This window comes from Fistularia commersonii, chromosome 13, assembly GCF_037954325.1.
Source record: "Fistularia commersonii isolate RoL2024-O1a breed Wild chromosome 13, RoL_Fcom_v1.0, whole genome shotgun sequence".
Classification (NCBI taxonomy): domain Eukaryota; kingdom Metazoa; phylum Chordata; class Actinopteri; order Syngnathiformes; family Fistulariidae; genus Fistularia; species Fistularia commersonii.
In genome coordinates this window covers 14,603,814-14,624,181 of record NC_141296.1, presented here as the reverse complement: position 1 = coordinate 14,624,181, position 20,368 = coordinate 14,603,814, and the positions used below count along the sequence as shown (strand labels likewise).

General features: G+C 43.7%; 1 non-coding gene across 1 annotated transcript; it reads right to left on the bottom strand.

Moving 5' to 3' along the window:
• Window positions 1-334: 334 nt before the first annotated feature.
• On the bottom strand, window positions 335-417 carry trnal-cag (transfer RNA leucine (anticodon CAG)). Its single transcript has one exon. It is a non-coding gene; the product is annotated as a tRNA-Leu (tRNA).
• Between the last annotated feature and the right edge of the window lie 19,951 nt (window positions 418-20,368).

The following is a 20,368-nucleotide window of genomic DNA, read 5'->3' as shown; positions in this document are numbered from 1 at the left end:
ATTTATCATTCTTTTGTACTTTGCACAGTGGGTCTTTGAGTAACGGTATTTCAATGCTCGGTATGTGTGAACGCATGGCAGTACTGACAATAAAGTTGACTTTGATAGAAATACAGCATTCTATTGCACTTTTTAACATTTCTTCTTCTTCTCCTCTGGCTTTTCCCTTCAGAAGTCATCACAGTAAATCAACCTCATCAATATAACCCTTCTTGTCCGCATCATCCTCTCTTACTATGTCCATGAATAAGGTCTTCGGTCTTCCTTGGGAATTGAACTAAGAATATTTGGCTACAGAGACAATTTCTCTACCTCCTGCCTTTAAAAGCATCGCTGTCAGAAGTGGGATTCGAACCCACGCCTCCAGGGGAGACTGCGACCTGAACGCAGCGCCTTAGACCGCTCGGCCATCCTGACACACAAATCTGGATTTTCACATGGATAAATTATCGCACCCATCCATCTCCGTCACGCGATCACTTTTTAACTTTTGTTTGGGCAAAATGCAGTTTTTGAAACAGGAATTTTTGAAATGGATGAAAGGTAGAAAGGTGAAGGTAAAGATAAAGTAAACCCGGATATATAGTTGAATGAAGAAGTTCAGCACTTTCAAAAACAGAAACGTAAAAGGATTTTATGATACTTTCCAGTTTTAAGCGCTTAAAAAGGTCATTTGCCTTAAGGAGACGTTCCCAAACGGACCACTGGATGTAGCTCTTGCACCAGGTTTGGCAGATCCATCCGTTTCCTCTCAAGCGGCACTGAAATGGCCCTCAAATGTGTCTTCAATTAACCGGAGCCGCAGTCGACACCGTTCTCCGGCGTGGAATGTCAGCTGAGTTGGAGATAAACTCCTTGCTTTTCTTTCTGTCTTTTTTTTTTTTTCCCTTTTTTCCCTTTTTTTTATGGATGGAGGGACACATCTCTGCTGTGACTCAGTGCAGCAGGTCCACAAGTGCAGATATCCACAAGTGCAAACCCCCCCAAACAAAAAGAAGAGAAACAGAAAAGTACAAAAAAACCAAAACACAAAGAAAGAGTGAGAGATACTTTTCATTCCACGTTTGATGCGATTTTTGTCGTTATGTTGAATGTCAGCATGAAAACAATCAAGGGAGAGCACAAAGATTAAGTTGCTGCACAGGTGAAGGGGGGGTGGTCTTGTGTGTGTGTGTGTGTGTGTGTGTGTGTGTGTGTGTGTAGCTGTGGTGGTGGGGTTTACATGCCTGGGGCTGGATGGCTCTGAAAGTTGCCACAGATATTAAGCCCTGATATTCAATATCCATGCATTTGACAAACTGTTTGCAGAGAAAAAGAAAAGGAGGGATTTGGCCACAGAGGGAAAGTCCCCCCCCCAAACTCAAATCCAGACTAATAAAATTACTTTAGGGCTCAGCACCTTTTTTAGAGCCGGACGAGCCCCCCTCCACCCACTGGGAGACCCAGCCACATAAGTTATAATAGCCCACTAAAGACCCCTTGTTGTTTGCGCAAATAATTATATTTCCTTACAAGCGCGCAAAAACAAAAAAAACACAACAACTTCAAACAAACGATGCGGCAGCTTCATCGCGTATCACTTTTCAAACATCCAAATATTAGATGTTTTCATACCACCGGTATTTTTATTTTCGATCTGGGTGGCCGTTTACCCCACAGTATCGCTGTCACCGCGGGGAGAAATAAAAGGAAGATCAGTATCACTTCTTACTGTGAGGAGTTTATCATCAACATTTTATTGTCTATCTATCTATCTATCTATCTATCTATCTATCTATCTATCTATCTATCTATCTATCTATCTATCTATCTATCTATCTATCTATCTATCTATCTATCTATCTATCTATCTATCTATCTATCTATCTATCTATCTATCTATCTATATGCATATACACATATTACGTATACACACACACACGTGAGTGTCAAAAACGCAGATTTTTTTTTTTAACATGAGTTTCTGTACTTCTACTTGAGAAGACCACGTGTGTGTAGTTTATCTTGTCGTGATGGGGTTGGTGTGTGGGGGAGGGGCCTCTTCCTATCAAGGGCCCTATAAGTTTTTTTTTCATCTGACCTTGGAGGGGCCCCGCACTAAATTACCGAACACCGAGCTCCTCGCCGCTTGTTTTACTCAGCGCTCCATAATTTTGAGTCGGCAGCTGGGCGTTGGAAGCGGCACAGCCTGGGACACGGACATCTTGAGGGACGCGGATCCCTGCACATAAAAACGCGGAGCGGCTCTCAATGATTTCGACCCCGTAGGCTTTCGGTAAAACCATCAGCCGATTCCGCGTTCTATACCCTGTCGCCACGGCAGAGGTCATTTTACTCATGAAAGTTGACACTTACAGAAATAATTAGATCAGAAGAAATCTCTTTGTACCGCTGCATTATCTCAACAAAAAGGGGGAAAAGGGAGTAAAGTAAGAAGTCTAGCCATCTTTAAAGAGCCACTTTTTCAGGTAAAGGGAAATATGAACATTACATTCTGTAAACAACTCATTAAACATCTTAGTAATAATAAAATCTTCTTTACGTTCAGGCTCGGGATGGGGATCCTGTCCGTGTGAACGTAGTTGTTGGCTCTCTGTTGGGGCCCCGACCCCCCGGGAGGGAGTTACTTCCATCCCTGTTTTTGTCCTCGACCTGCAGGTCCGATTCAGGAGACTTCACCCGACTCGATATTAAGTTCGACTTGCATCGGGGAAACAACACTGCAAATGCTCCGCTTTAGAGTCTTTCCAGCCGCCATGATGCGTCACGTGTCTCACAGAATCTCATAGCTAAATCTAAATCATAAATCTGACACCCTGTATCTATCAATCCTCTCTCTACCTCCGCCATGATGCCAGTGGGGATGATAGTCTTCGCCCTGACCATGAACCTGGAAGGAAAATAAAAATAACTGCAACCCGGATGTGTCTCTTGAGGCAGCGGCCTCCGTATTTATGAATGACCTCGCGGGCCGGATCGAACTGTCTCGTGGGCTGTTTATGGCCTGTGGGCCAGATGTTCCCCGAACGCGGAGCTACGAGGTGAAGTTTCGCTCTAAAACATGATGACTTTCCACCTGGGGATTTAAGTTACACAGCAGAAGTTTCCATCTGACAAGTTGAAAACAGGGTAGGTTTGTAGTTTCCTGAAAACATCTTGTTGTAACGTTAAGAGGAACCCGAGCATAAAGTTTTACACACACAACAACAAGCTCAGATCAAATTTTAATCCGGTCGGTGCTTTTAAATGCGTTTGATGAGTTAATTCTTGTCAAAATCGACCAAAATCAAAAGCAACCGGATTTGATTTTCTTCCCATGAAGATTTTTCACTTCTTATCCGAGCGGGTTCTTCAGTTCCTGAAGTTCAGGACAGAAAAACTGAAAAAGAGAGGCTACGGATTAATTTAGTTTGTAAATGTTTAAAAATAATTACACACTTTACAGAAGTTTTTTTTAATGATTGTGATCGTATTGGTACTGTAACAGTCCCATACAATGGTAATATGGACGCCAGCTTCGAGGAGAATACATAAATTTAGTTACGTGCAACACCTCTACACACACACACACACTCACAGACATACATACATATGGAGCATGTATATGTATGCACTCACTCAATCACACATACATACACACACCAATTCCCTTAACTCCTGTGTAATATTATTGTAAAGTCTCCCACCTGTCTGCAGCTGTCAGCAGTGTCATCTGGCTTCAGATACCTCCCACCTACTGTGTCTGCTATTTTAGTGCACATGCACACACACACACACACACAAGATACATCCACACACACCCTCACACACACGGAAACAGTAGTCCTCCCCAGCAGGAGCCGAGGCCTTGATGAATACAATGACCGAGTCATGTGTTGCAGGAATGCAACCGGTTCTGCAGAAATTCGGGATGGTAGCGCAAAAAGCTTCAAATGGTCACAAAACAATATTTGCACCCCCTGTGACTGTAACGTGGCCTGTTCTGTGAAAACAAAACAAAATAAAAAAACTAAAACCCTCTGGCATTTGAAAGAGAGGAGAGGGAGACCCTAAGCTCCCCTTTTTCTCTCCAAAGTAATATCAGGGCTTTTCCAGTCGTTGTTCCCATGCTGTCACTTTGCATCCAGAGGTATGTTTTGAATAGAGCGCAAATAGGATGTGTGGCACAGTCACTGTTGTTACAGTGTGCGGGATATGCCTGTAATTACCGCAATATTAATGGGTCTCTGAGTTAATGATGATGTGTACATGTTTTCCTGCGCTCTCACACATTGCTGAGCAGAGGTTTAGGGGAGTGGAAAACGTGCCACGGGCCAGTCAAAACAGAAAGTGTTTGCTCTTTTCGGTGCTATTTTTCTTGTTGATTAACTTTCTGAAGGTAATCTTTTTGAAATCTTGACTTGTTACTCGCCTAAAACAAATCGCAAGTCCGATTTGCACATTTTTCACGGATTAAATGATAGACTCTATGTAGGCATAGTCCTGTCCTCATATGGGACAGCAGATTATTGATGTAAGACAGTTTCTTCAAACTGAAGTTTCAAAAATATTTGCCATGACCATTTCCACAGTGGATCTTTAAAGCTTTAAATCTTTGCCTGGAGGCGGAGGGGATGATACGATTAAGTCCCAGCATCCTCAAAGAGATACCTACCGATCATAGGTGTGCTAGCGAGTAACAACATTTGACTATCAACAAACTCTGAAATGCAAAACAAACATTATCAGGGTCTGCTATCTTGTTTCCATGTTGTTTTTGTAGAAGGCCCTAATAAACCTTTTCGTTTGAGGACGACTATGAGCAACTCAACATGTAATGTCCTACTATGAGGATTCAGGGTTGTAAGCTGTTGAAAACAACTGAAAAGACAGTTATACGAATTTATGAATAGTTGAGTTTCTTAAAAATTGCGTGTTTCACTGAAAGCATGGATGTATTTAAGGGCAGTGACAGAACGATCGTATGAAGACGTTATTCCAGGTACATTAATGCTGACATTCACACAAAGCCTTTTCCACACTGGGCTCACGTGGTTTGGCGTGTCTCAACTCGGCATGTCAAGCCTGACGCGGCAGGTAATTCTACTTCCATGACATCACAACGGAGGTCATGTCGGCACAGGGAGACTGCAATTTGGTTGGTAAAAAGATAATTTTCCTTCACCTCTTGCAACCCCATGTCCTCGCACGAGGATGGGATGTTACGTTTTGAAATTCTACTTAACTGTCACCCGCCGTCCTGCTATCGCATGCAAACGGCAGCAAAAGCCATTCGATAGATGTAGATTCAATATGGATCCTGACGCTCCACTGGACAAGACTCAAAAAATTCATTGTTTTTTTAAGGTTGAAACAAATTTCTGAATGTTGTTTTATGTTTGTTGTTTTAAATACCAACTTGCACAAGCCGAGCAACCGTAAAAAGTTAGAAACAGCGTGACAATGTCGTAAACCTCCATGCGCCCCCTAGTGGTACAAATGTGGTATGACAGAATAGGTTGACGCAAAAATATACAGATTTGTTTGGTTGAAGATTACATGAAAATGACCAAAAACATTTCGTGGGCTACTTCTCTTCCAAATCCAAACTGTGTTCACAGACTCTTAATTTTCATACATATATAGACAATTTGGAGATATCAAAAAAATCGTAAATTACAAAAAGATGGTGCCTTGTGAGGCTCCGTTTCTGAGGCGACACCAGCACATGTTCCGGCCACTTGCCTAAAATGTCACTTATCCCACTTTGGCTTCACGTCCTCGATATACAACCATCTGTTGCCATGTGTTCAGAATTCAGTGTGTGTTCTCTCAGAGTTAGATGACCCAATGTCACATGAATGCAACTGGTAATAATCAGCTCGAGTGGAATTTGATTGACTTTCAGCAGTGATTTACAGCTTAGGAGTAAATACAAACCGTTCATATTAGTCATATTAAGTAGTAAATTATTCGATTTTTTTTTTTTTAGACACCAGATAAACTCCATGTGCCTGCTTATTTGGAGATAAATCAGATAGATATAATTTAAATGTTTTGATCAACTCTTTGTGAGAGCATATTGAAAATAAACATATTCTTTTATTCTGGGGTCCTTTTTCCCAGAAAGTTATTTTTTATTTGTTTTTTTTTTCCAGCCCGCATCCAGAAGATGTTTGTTAGTGGAAACACTAACTGTATATTTGCAAGTTCGTGGATGATCCCAGGATACACTGTGGACCGTCATGTCAGGGGCCGCCAAGGCCAAGGCCCATCTTGTTGTTTTGGGTGGCTCGAATCATTTGAGGGAGAACAGTGGAAAGCCTACGATGTAAATGGAAAAAACGTGTCTGAAAGCCCCCCGTCACATGCGTGACTTTTTATGCACTGGATCCCATTTGTGTGAGGGTCAAATGTATGTATATATATATATATATATGAATATATACATATATATGCATGCATGTGTGTGTGTATATGTATATAAATATGTGTGCGAGTAAATCCCTCTCCACTTGCTCCCTCCCAATGTCTCTGCCAAGCAGACAGGGCGACATGAGAATTGAACCATCTGCGTCTGCCCCCTCCCCCCTCACTACACCACGCAGCCAGTAACTTACTCCAGCTGTCTGAGGATGGAAAAGAAGATCCGGAGATGTTCCAAACTGATGGCAGCAGTAATACAAAGGAATGAAGTTGAGCGGGGGGGGGGGGGGGGTTGGATTGCGTGACGTGATATGACGCGGAGAATCGGAACGACGTAGAGCTCCCTCGGTGCTACCGATCTTTCAGGTCGGCGACTCACCGGTAAAAAGGTCACGGTGGCAACCTTGGCCACCAAAGCCCCGCAAGCCGAGCCAAGACAGGTGAAAGCCATGTCCCCTTCGTGTCGGCGGGGAGGGATGCAGGGGGAAAGCCGCAATATTTTTCACTGGAGAGCCTGACAACAGTGATCTGCGGGACTTAAAACATTATTCATGTCAGTTTTTCCTCCAGATTTTCTCAAAGCAGTTTGGTTATTTGTGACTGATCTGGTGCAACAATGTCAGTACTAATTCTGACTGTAGTAAAGTATCGTTCTTTGGCAGTTGTTTTTATTCTAGTTACAGCAGAGCAGTTACTGCTGAATCATTCATAATTTGTAGTATTGATCTTAGGTGTTTACTTTATTGTAATGAAACCAAACCTTTTGCCTGTTGTGCATTATTCTTAATCTATACCAGCAACTTGGGATTCATAACCCCTCAAAACTCATCTGGCGTCATGAATTTTGAATGTTTCATTCATTCATCCACTATCTATACAGTGGATGTGATGACGTATCTGGGGTTTGACCCGGACCGGTCACCTGTCGATCACAGGGACACGTTTGGCGACATCACACAAACATTCACACCTTCGGACGATTTGAAGTCATCGATGGACCCGACGAGAAGCCAGACGGGAGAAAACGAAAGCTCACCTTGTGGAATATTCTTGCTGTGAGGCCAGCTTGCTGACCGTGGCGATTCCCGTCCCCAAATATGGCGCGTGAAATGTACCCCGTTGAAGAAATTAAAAAAAAAAAGTGCTCAAGTAACATCAGGTGAAGTTGTGGTGAAAGCTGAAATCTTTTTCCCCGCCAGTGAACTCTTTGCTTGTTCTTTTGCATCTCATGCTCGTGTTTTTGCCCAGCGCTCTTCAGGAAGCTTGGTAGTAGAGTTATCACGGACTGGCAAAAAGCGTACTACTGTACAACATCATGTCAGGCTCAAAGAAATATAAAATAGATGTTTAGATTTTGTTTTACCACCATCCAAAAATAATTTGGACAAGGATCTGTAACTGGAGAAATGAGCGCGCATTCGCTGTCATCTTCAATGTTCATCACCACGCGTGTCTCTCTTTTTCGTGATTTGTTTAGTTAATTGGATCCATAAGCTGCATCTTAAGGGTGGTAATACACCAGGATGAAATTTAAGGCAGAGGAGAAGAACATTTTCTGCATCAGGCAACAAACTGAGCCCGCAGGGTCATAAATCTGCTCAAATGTTTCCTGGCGACAAAATGTTCCTCTGGGATTCCAAGAACGCTGCTGAGTCAAGTGCTTGGACGGCATTTCGAATCGCAAAGGCCAAGAAAGCTGCGCCGCGTGTCACAGCGGCAGGAGGGTTTAGCACCGCTTGTGCACGCTGTGAGAAGCGCAAGGCCCTCAGCCCGGAGCATGGGCCCAGGACCCAAGCATGAGGAACGTATTTAAATACTATTTTCTGCACAGTACGGCTGCCGTACATCCATCTGATTGCCTTAAAGCTGAGGTCCGAGGGACTTCGGGACCACGAGCTGCTCGAAGAAAATCCGCGCATTCGAAAGGAAGAAAGAATGAATTTCTTTGCTGCTTGCTTGTTCTTCTTTTTTTTGTTTAAATAATCCCATACAGCCGGGTTTAAATCATGACTTTATAAACGGTTGTTTTCCCTCCAGGTTTTTTCATCGTCAGTTAACCCGTATGGATTGGTGTCAAGGGGTGGCGGTTGACTCCTGGACCCCAGAGAGGTTTGGGGAATGTCTGGCGGAGGAGGAAAAGGTGTCTGGATGGGAGGCTGCGAAGTCTGGAGGTAAATGCAAAGTATCCATAGCGCTGGTTTTACGCAGCATCTGCAGGGCCTGTGTTTTTCCCAGGGGCCAAAATAACAAAAAAAAAAAACAAAAAACTTTATCTTCCATTGACATGCATGAATTTTTTTGGAAGCCTTAAACTAATTTACGACCATGTAAACTTATTTTTCAGCTACAAAAAAAAACAACAAATCAGAGCCACATCATCTCCCAACGCATCAATCATGGGATCCACTTTCCCATTTCTTGTTGCACGCAATAATGACATTTAAAAATTTGGGACTGCGCTTCATCCAAAGTTCACGGGCAAACAGTAGATGCTCAGATATACCGTTAATATTCTTCTCTTTCCAAAACCTCCTCGAGGAAATTTCTTGTCAAAGAAAAAAAAAAAAAAAAAAGACAATCCACAGGCAAACTTCAAACGAAACTGCACAGAGTGCGTTTTCCACCATTTTACCTGGATCCTGGAACCCGCTCTCGCACATCTATTGTGGCTTTCTGCATTGTTTATTTGAGCAAACCGCATAGTTTGCACAGTTACCAAAGAAACAAGTGTTTTCAAACAACAGATCATCTCCTCTAAGCTTTGGAGGTAATTAGTGGGGGTTTGAGCGGAGGCCAGAACATATCATATTATGCACTGGCGAGGGCTAGAGGACACGCTGCTTTGAAGAAATATGGATTGGAGCAGATTGAAGGGTGGCTGCATTCCCAAAATACAATGTGACCTCTATAAAGAGCCCGTCCAGAACCTGTCAGTCAATCCTCTCTGCAATCCGCGTTCGGGTCACAAGCCTTACACCATGCTGATTATGGCCACGCAAGCCAAAAAAATATCTTTAGATCACAATTCCTAACAGGTTTTCCTTTAGAACCAGGATTAAAGGCCTCGGAAAGCTGGGACGGCTTCAAAGTTTGAGTTTACTGGTTTTTGAATTGATGCGTCAATGTAAATGTCAGGGATGTCAGGTCGGGGTGGGGTGGGGTGGGGTGGGGGGTCTGGGGTGTGCGACTGGTCATGGGAGTAAATTCTCTGGCCGAGATTACAAGTAAGCGCCATCAAGCCAGACGAAAAAAACCCACCGAGGCTGCGGTCGTCGGAGAAAAAAAACGAAACCCCCGCCGCCTAGTCAGCGGTGGAGAGCTGAGCGGTGGGCCGGTCAGGAGGTACAAGGCATCGGTTCTCCACACCCTCGGGCCGTGAATTTAGCACTAGCCGGGTTCGGATCTCCCGGCCAGATCGGGGTCCGATGTCTCCTCACTCAACACGGTTCACGGGCCGACATGACACACCAGATGTTCTCATGCGCAGAACCATCGGGGAAGGGATGGAGCGACTTTCAGAAAAGAAATTCTTGGCAGGTGACGGGACGAACCACTTACTTTAACAGTCGCCCCCCAATATCACAGGGAATCACTTTTTGAGAAGCCAAAGCTGGTCAAGCGATGAGTGAAAACATCTTTTCCACCAAGAAAAGCTGTCACGTTTCTTAGCTTGTCTTTCCAGGATGGAAATTCTCTCCGGTTCCGCTGTAACCAGCGCTGTAGCCGTAGCCATGGAAATCGCCTTAGGGCCTGCCGATGTTACTCGAGTAACTTCCACGAGAAATTCCTGCTTTCATTGGACCTGAAATCTGAGCGGATGGACTGAACACTTCCTCATCACGGTGCACTTGAAACTTTGCAAGACGGATCCACTCGCAATCTTGCAGTGGATGCTGTTTTTGGGATATGTAACATCTGATGGCCCCCAGATGACCAAAGTAATAATATCACAACAATAGCACTTTCAACTTGCAAAATACATATTTTATTGCCTGTTTATACACTGTATAGTTATTTTATTGCCTATCTGTATATTTTATATATATTGTCTATTTTGTACAGTTTTATATTTGTATTGTTTTCCCAGGACTACAGATGGAAATTAGCTATGAGCTACAATCCGGTACAAACATCTCTGCCTCTGTGCTTAATGTCATTGTACACTGTCCTAATAAACTTCTAAACAAACAGACAAGCTAGACACCTAAGCTTTTATCTGAGGATTACTTCTGGAGCCTGGGAACGACAACCTTTAAACTCACTGCCAAACTGAGTCGGCTGATTCGTGACCGACGCCATGGCGAATTCTCATTTTTGGAACCAAATGTTAAAGTTGCTTTCGAAAGCGTTGGTGTTGGTGCCGGGTTGATTGAGGTCATAGAGTTATGGTTGACCATTTTCTATCCGGTTTATGAACTGCTTATCTGTGGTGAAAGAAAATGGCAGTTTTTCACAAGCTGAGAAACCGCAAATGATTTTTCTACTGTGCAACGATCGGTATTTCGGACCTTAGCACGAACAAAACAGTACAATTAGTGAGATCAGGACATTTTTGGAATCAATTGTAAAGTTCTCCAATATTGCGCTATTTGCGCTGTCCACTTTTTGCACTTTCACCACCTCGAGGTTTCAACACACTTTGCACTGGATTAAAATCATCCATTCTCGCACAAGCTTTTCAGCATCTTCCCCAAAGACTGTTTAGCATGCAGAAAACAGTAGCCAGGAATCAAACCGCCAACCTTCCAACCGTAGGAGCGCTCGCTCTACCAACCTGAGCTTCGGCTGCCGAGGTGTGGAGGTCTAACCGCTCCGGACAAGCCTGACACTGCGGCGGCAGCTGTTCTTGGTCTATTAAAACCAAAACTTACTCTGAACTTTGTTCAAAGGGTAAAAGTGTTTGAACTGCAAACTGGATCAGCGCAGGCTCGGAAAGCTGTCGGATTCTGTCGGTCTCTATTGATTGGTCAGGGGAAACAAAAATGAACCCCCACAGACGTTGGGAATGGCGTAAGGAAAGGTCGGACTGGGGATGGAAATGAAACGTAACTGGCAAATTCCAAGCGGCGACGCCAGGCTTTTGACATTGAGGCATCAGGTCTGAGATCTGGAAAAAAAACAGCAAGAACCCCGCATTGCTATTGTTTCAAGGTACAAAGCCAAAATTGAAAAAGAGGTTTTCATTCATCATTTCCCGCAGATCGCCCGAGGCTCCATTGTGTCCTACCTTGCATCTGTCAGAGCATCATCCACATCACCGGAGGAAGCCTCAGCACTCATTTGACTCACCAAAAATGTCATAATAAAAGTGCGATTTACATGAAATTATAAAAAATTAGAAGCCATATTCTATAACACATTGTAGCCTCCCACTGATGAGGGCTGGTTAAGGACCGTCACCGTGGTTACCAGACAGGGAGGTTTAAGGCAGAGAGAGAGAGAGAATTGGTCCGGGGTGGCTGCCGATCCCATCATCCCCTTCTGAACTCACTCCAGCGGAGACAATGTGTGAAACCTTCCAGGTTCTGTTGGAAATCTTGGAACGCCGCTCAACAAGATGGATGAATTTCACTGTTTTTGTTGAATAAAAACTGAGGCCTGGAAGGTTAGGAAAAGAGGGGGATGTAGCAGAACAACACCCCCGCCTTTCAACAGGTATGATGCAACCGAGACAAACACACTTTGAAGCAGGACCAGATGGCGGATTATAGGTTTCACATCTCTCATTCCCACAGCATTCCAACTCCATTACCGTGGATACTGAGGGATGCTGGAAATCATCTGTGCGTCAAACTGAAAAATAAAAAAAAAATTATATTTGACATCTCTGTGCAGTGGTGTGGGGCGAGGGTGGAGCGGGGGTTACTACCAAGTTATAAACAGTGTATATTTGCCATTTAGGAGAGTATAGTTGATGGATGTCTGACTTCCTTTCGGGTACCAAGATGAAGTACGATGAAAAGTTGGGAAACAATTTACGAACATCTCCCACTTCCCCCTCGAATGATTTCTATCGAAGACAAATCATTTTAACATTAAATTCAAAAAACGGAAAAAAAATGATATCGTTTTTGATGCAGGATGAAAAACGATTAGATATTATTTTAAAATGCTGGTTGATACCCATTTAAACTTTAGGTGTAGCCATTTAGAATCATTCTGATCAGATTTGGACGGTAACTTTAAATGTTTAAATTAGATAACGTTAGATTAATTACTTTATGTGGGTTTCATTACAGTTTCCTAACAGAAAAATAAAAACATAATTAGGATTATCATGATTCTAACAGAAAGCTTGTTTCAAGAACTACATATAAGAAGTTTGAAATGGACTAAATAGGAAGACATTTGGTTCATGTTATGTGCATACATTTATTCATGTTTGGCATCGGGTTTGCAAAACATTTCTGCCAAATTCAATAAAGTATACATCACTGTTAACAATTAGGCTTTTTACACAAATAAAGAACTCTGAACGCTTACTTATCCAACGATGGGATAATTAGTCTTTTTCATGATTTACAACACATGTTAAAAATTGTTCACAAATCGAAGTTTGTTTTTTTATTTATTGTGGATAAGACGAGAGGCAGATGCTTTATGAGGAATCTATTTTTAAGGTGTAATTGTCTGTCTGTTGAAAGAAAATACCCTGCGCCTGGTCTTCCGACCCCCAGGGGTACGACGAAATACCGCAATAGCGATCCAGATTTGGTAATCTTCCAAGTCCAAGAAGGGGAACTTTTCAAGGGACCCCAGTAGGGACTCGTCTAACACAAGCAACAAATATGTGCACCTTAAGTGCTGCACTCAAAAACAAACCACCATGAAGAAGAGTACTGTATTTTCACAACCATAAGGCACACCGTACTAAAAAGCGCAGTCTCAGTTATGTGTGCCATTATTGTATTTAACACACACATAAGACGCACCTGATTATCGGATTATAGGGTTTTTAATATATAATCCACGCCCACACATCCCCCTTTAACGTTCTCATGGTGTCCTCTACTACGTCGGCCTTACAACAATAACACACAAAGAAATATACAAGTGTGCATATTTAAAAATAGAAGTGTGCGTATTTAAAAATAGAGCGTGAGCAAAACTGAGTTCGGTATTCACATTTTTTGTGCGAAGCGCTACCGTGCCGTACCCCTTCTTCTCCACAGTGTGACTCACCCGGATGTCGAAAGTGAGCGGCACCTCGTCCATGCTATTGATTTGTTTGGGCTGGACGTGTTTGTCGGTGATGTGTTTGCTGTAGTGGGAGCGGAAGATGGCCAGCTTTTCATCGTAATCCGCTGGAAGTTGCTGTGCTATCGTAGTCCTCGTCCAGATGGAAAAATGGCACCGTTTCATGAAACGAAAGCACTAAGACGGATCTCCTTGGAAAGTTTCATTTCTTCTGCTAGCGTTACTGCTTTTAGTCGAATGGTGACCGTCAAAACGCTTCTCCCACTGGTTCTTTGCTCAATGATCCACTGCTTGAGTCTTTCCTCCAACTCGGGCCACCTCAACTTATGTCTGAGGAAACTCAGCCGCGTCTTCTTGACCTGTCCTCCACTTGTGAACCATCGATTCATCGATCTTAAATTCTCTCGCGGCTGCTCGATTTCCATGTTCCTCCGCGTCGCTGATGGCCTTCAGTTTAAACTGTGCTTCATAAGCGCGCCTCTTTGCCATTTTCAGGGTTATCAAAACAACGATGTTCTGCATAACGCACATACCCACTCTTTTATATACAATCAACACCCACACTTCCCCCTTTAACATTCTCACGGTGTTCTCTACTACGTCCGTGTTACAACAACAACACATACAAGGCGCACTGCACTATAGGGCGCGCCGCACATTTTGAAGAAAATCTAAGACTTTATGTGCACCTTATAGTCGTGAAAATACGGTAAAACCATGGAATGTGAAGTGATCATATTAATAATGTTCTGCATGGCAGGCATAATAACCATGGACTATCAAATGTTTTTTCTCTCCCTGCACTGCATTGGGGCATGAAAACCCAAACTCTGCACTTATTTTGGTGTAAATGTTTATGTTCTACAGCGCATCCTGGAAATCTCTCTATGTCCGGGGTGGGCAATTATTTTGGCTGGCGGGCCACATTTCTTATTTATTATTATGCGCAGGCCAATTGGGCATCAAGTAAATTGAACAAAATGAAAATTGCAATTTAAATATTTAAATATTTAAATATTTAGGCATTTTAGTTCAAGATTAAAATCATTCATGATCATATAAATGTGCCAACATTATTGCGCATGTAATCATCCGTAAAACATTAAACAAAAGGAAAAAATAAGGAGTTTCTAAATTCAATATCAATTGAGAATACTTATTAAGATACTGAAAGAAAATAGTTTGGCGGGTCGTAAAATGCCCAGATCTGCTCTATGTCATAGCAGGCCAGAAGAGCTTGGACCTCTCAGTCGGTCCATCTCTTGCTGGTTCTGTCCATTTTGTTGCAAGAAAACAGCTGACCAGTGACCACATTGGACTTTAAAAATGGCGCTCTGTGGGGTGGAAGAAGTGTCTAGTAATGAATATGGCTTATGACTTTCATCAATCACCAAGTAATCCAGTGGTAGTTCCACCAATGCCATGGAATCATAAACAGATCCCGTCTTGGAGCAGGAGCTAAAACGGTTCTCGGAACTGAGCACCATGGTCTATGAGTCCTATGCTGTTTGAATGAAAAAAATGGCTTAGTTCGTGAAAAAGGTTGTACGAACAGGAACAAGTTCTGACGGTGCAAAAGGGGCTGATGAAAAGGTTGCATGACATTTATATTACAGTCATTTGGCAGACACTTTTATCCAAAGCGACTTACAAAAAGTGATCCGAAGATCCGAGCTACCGGTAGTTGGAAGTCAGATGTGACCAATCGAGCAAGTAGCCATCTCAGAACCATTTTCCATACATACATTTCATAAATAACTTCTCGTCTAGTCATTTAGTTATGTCAGTTACTTACTGGATTGCCGAATGCTAGTCTCCTGGACTGTTCCGAATGCCATTCTGCAAAGGTTTTGTCAATCTGGCCAGTGAGATTTGTGTTGAGTGTCCAGCTCCATTGGGCTCCTTTTTCTCAACGTTGTTATACGTCTGAAACCGGACCAGGCTTTCGGCGGCAGGAACCGGCACTTCAGGATAAGACAAGAGTCCCATGAGGCTATTTAGCAGTGGTTTCATGCCTGTCAGTCACAATTTGACTGATCCCAATCATCTTCGTCTCCTAATAATCATTAAGACTTGAAAAATATAAGGAAACTGGGCCCCCGCGTTTGAAAATACTCGCATTATCCTTTAATGAGCGAAAAGTCTGAAACCTTCAGAGAAATGTACAATTAGGGGACTATTATCCTTGTGCTTTGAGGAACCATGATTGGCTCGGTGCAGAGGAGCCGTAACGTGAGAACTGAGCTGGCTGCCAGCATTTCTGGCTGCAGTGAAAAAACGAAAACAGTGTGGTACAGTAAGCAATTATTGTCCGACCTGAAACCTGAAAAACAAAAAGACGTTTGAAACATCTCGTGGCAGCAGACTGAGTGCAGACCAGAGGCTGCTTCATTTTTCAGGACAAAGTATCACTAAAAAAGGAGAAAAAGGAGCTCAGGGTAAAAATTTCAACCCCTTCTTAGCAATTGTTGAGTGTTTCTGTAAATTATGACACAGGACTCGCTGCTAATGACAACATTTCCCAGTAATCCATGTTTTTTTGTTCTTTGATATATAGAGCGGCGGCAGCTTTAAAACTCTCAAATGGCTCCAGTAGGAACCCGGGTCGCCAAGTTCTTCACCACTCATCTCCAAGTGCCAGACAATCTGAGATCGTGCCACCTACCAATCGTCTGGGTACGTTAAAGTGCAATGTGCACGGCGGGCGAGAGCCAGTGCTAACAAAATTACTCTGCTCCCTTTTTTTTTTTGCCAAAGGATACACTTTTACCAGTGAATATGAAAGTCTGAAGAAATGTTAAATGATTTCCTTTTCCCCCCAAAAGACACCCAAGATATAAAATGCGGTGTCACATATCAGTCCACGGCTTGAAGGAACGCCGTCGGGCTTCTGAAGATGTTCCATTTAGCTTCTGTTACCAAAACTGTGTGGAAAATATTACAGTTTCTGGTGGTGCGACTTGCGGTGAGAGACTGGCTGGAGAGTCAGATTTATCAGGGCGGAGGTCTGACACCGCAGGGACACAGGCCATGTCAGCCTCAGCAACGCTGGCTAACGTGCTAATACCTATAGACAAGAAGTCGTGAAGGTGGTGTCCCGTAGGTTTTTCAACGGCGTGCTTGAAAAATGTAGCGGATAAGGCTAAAACTAGAAGCTCCCTCCGTCCCCATTATTCAAATGGGTGGTAATTTGTTGTGCTAGTCAGAAATACTGACCAGCAGCACAACCCACAGTGCTGTAAGATAAACAGCCGAGAAAAGGGACGTTTTTTTTTCCTCAACCAGCAAGCAACTGGTTTTCTGTTTGTTTTGTGTGCCATGACTTTGAGCTGTTCCATCATCAGAGCATTTTTTTTGAATGAAAGCGAGTGTAGAAAGTTGAAAATTTGGTCGACAATGGAAATGTACAACTTTGTTTATTTAAATATAGTTTTAAGAATATTTATAGTGATGATCTCCTTTTCTAAAGAAAAGTTCCAGGACCCCAGTTCTATGAGTTATTCATCCTAGCGACCTAGCAATCACACAGTCAGTAGTGGGACCACGGTAGGGACCGATATGACACAAGCATCTGCGACGTGTATGCTAAGCGGCATTTTTTGAAAAAAAAAAAAAAAAAAAAAACACTGCCAAGGAGAGGACAATATGAGCAACACTGAGAGCAAAGTTGCCACATCATTCATGCTTTGCATGTAGGGAACACTAACCACGGACTATCAAACACGTTTAAGTGAATTGATTTTCTCCCAAAACCTCAATATTAGCTCTGTACTTCTGAATTACATTTCAAGTTCGGTTGCGAGCCCTAGAACTCCACCTGGGCTGTAACAGGCCAGAAGAACGTGGACCTCTTAGTCAGTCCATTTCTAAATGATTCTGTCTTTCATTGCACAAGGTTGCAAGAAATCAGCTGACCAATTATCACAAGCTCAGCTTATGAGTTCTACAAATCACCAAGCACCTACATCACATGACTTCCTATGGACCTGAAAAAAACCCTGCTTTGGAATTGGAGTTAAAATTGTTCTAGGAACTGAGGTCCGTGGTCCCTGGTTTTTATGCTGTCTGACTACATGAAAAGATGACATACCTCCTGTAAAGGTCCTGAAAATGGTATATAAATTTAATCATGGCAGGCACGTGCCAAGTGCCCAACTCCATACCGCAGATCACCGTGCTTTGGGAACCCATGGCTAGCCCTGGTACCTGGCATTTAGTGAGGGCTTAAAAGTTGTAGCTATGAATCTCATTGGTAGCTGGGTAATTTGCAAATTTCCCTGTCTCCAACACCATCTCTCTCCATTTGCTGCTGTCCCTTGTCAATGTACGCCACCGCCACTTGCCTGGCTGGACTTCCCTCATCGTTGTATGCTAGTGCCTCCACTGTACAACCCGTCCCCGATCAGGCTTCTCTCTCCCCTCGGTGTACGCCGGCGCCTTCCATCTGGCTACCTGTCCTCGACCGAGCTTCTCCCCCGTCGATGTATGCTAGCACCTTCCGCCTAGTCGCTCACCTCAACTCAGCCTCCTTCCTCGTTGGAGTATGCTTGCGCCTTCCACCTAGCCGCCTGTCCCAGACCGGGCTTCTCCCTTGTTGGTGTATGCTAGCACCTTCCACCTCATTGCCCGACCTCGACCAGCTCCCGCCACCATCGCTTCAGTGTATGGTAGCATCTCCTGCCTGATCTGCCCAGTGTTACCTTGCCCTTTGCTCCTACTTGTTGGCGTACCTGTTCTCCCCTCCAAGTAAACTTGGTTTCGACCCCTATCTGTTTCGTGTGGAGTCCTGTGTCTGTGTGTCGGTCCAAACTCTGAACCGATTTGTTCCTCAACTTCACGGTCAATGGCGCTTAGACGCAGTCTTAAATGGTGGTGCAGAACACGCAACCAAAGTTCGGAAATATAATTGCGGAAAGGGAACCAGCCCCACTCTGGTGGGGGAACTAATTGATGGATTACTTGGGCGCAGCACGATTAACTGCCGGAGACCAGGGCCACGGCACAAGCCCTGGGTGAAATTAAAAGCACTGCTTCCCCGTCGGGAGTCTGGACTCTGTGTCACCAGTTGACTCGGTGTCACAACAGAAGAACTTTAATGCCAGCGGTGGGGAAATTTACTGATGTGTGTGTTTGACTTTAGGCTGTCTCGGTATAAGAGTTTGGACCGGAGATCAGAGTTGCAGTAAAAGCAAATGTCAAAACCCCCAATGACGTCACAAGGCTCCTCACCAGTCCGGTCAATAATAACGCCAAAAATAATCAGTCGTCCCTACGTGCATGTTTGAAGAAACAACCTTATTAGTGCCACCATTTGTTTCTGGAGAAATGAAAGCCCTCGATTTGTTTAATTTCCCTCTCTCCCATGGAGGCTATTCTTAGTTCCAAGCTTCATTCTTCGCTCTCAATGAGCTTTTCTCGTCTTCATCAAATGTTGGTCGGCAGCTTATATAAAGAGGGCTTGTCGGATGAAAAACACGAGCCGTTTTCCATATCGGTCCGTATGGGGAGTGCTTTCTGGAGCGACAGAATGAATTTCCGCGTCCATAAAGTCACGTCAAATGAGGCAGAACGTTCGTAAAATATTGCTCCGTAGTTTCAAAACTCCGTTCTCATGTTTGGAGGTTCTATCAACAGATGCCAATATATACCAATTTACCCTGAAATATCAAAGGTCTTATGGCCTATTTTTACTCTCTCTCTGTGGGAGTGGGACCTTCAGACCGACTGGTAATTGAGGATTTTTTTCTTTTTTGCTGTTGAGGAAATTATTCACCGGCGGTCCCTCTCCTCTCGTAAGAATCAACTTTTTTTTTTTTTTTTTCGCATTTATTTAGTCAGAGTGACCCCTGCGGCTGTGAATCGAGGTTGTTTTACCCCTCCGCCCCCCTGCGCCATTTCTAACGGAACTTCCTGCAAAAATACGCAGCACGGAGGGTCTTCCTGTATTTCCCCCCCCTTTCCCTTTCGCGGAGAGAAAACTAAACAGAGAGTCGAGCTAAGGGCTGAGTGCTCTCTCTCAAATTGCACGGCGAGGGCGGGTTCGACGGCTGTGTGGTCTCGCTGAGATCTTGCCTCACGCCTCTCGCTGGCCCTCTGACCAGTGACGTCTGTGTATTCTGGGCCTCGGCGCAGTCCAGCCGGTGTCGAGCCGCGGCCAGACAAAGCAGACGGACCCGGTTAAAGCCTCCAAAGGAGAAGCGCGACCAAGATCAACAAACACGGTTAAATACGTAGGAGGAAGGCAAAATAAGCAGAGGCACGGCCGTCGCTAGCACGCCGTCGCAGCCTTGGAAATAATCCTGGGCAGCCGCCGAGGAAATTGATTGGTTAAGAAAAACAGATCTGCCTTGGGTGAAACGTTTGGCTGATAGTTTATCTAAGGAGTGACTTTAAGCCCACATTATCATAATTAGATCATTATGTTTTTTTTATTAGTAGAATGAAACGGGACACCCCACTCGGGACAGACCACAAAGCGAGGTCTTTTTCCGAGGGGGGTTGCGGGCAGACAGAGGGGTCAACGTAAACCCGACCTCCTCTTCAGATTATCATGACAAAGAGCCTGAAAGGTCTCCAGCTCTTTGCACAGCATGATCAGAAACGATATGGGGACTCACCCCAAAGGCCCATTTGATAAAGTTCAGACTCCAACACTGATTTACCATCAATGCAATACATTTCTAATTCTTTTTTTTAATATTCTTTGCCATTTCTTCACAGACTGACAACGTTTCTTTTGTCCGTCTAATACTGATGGTTTTAGTTT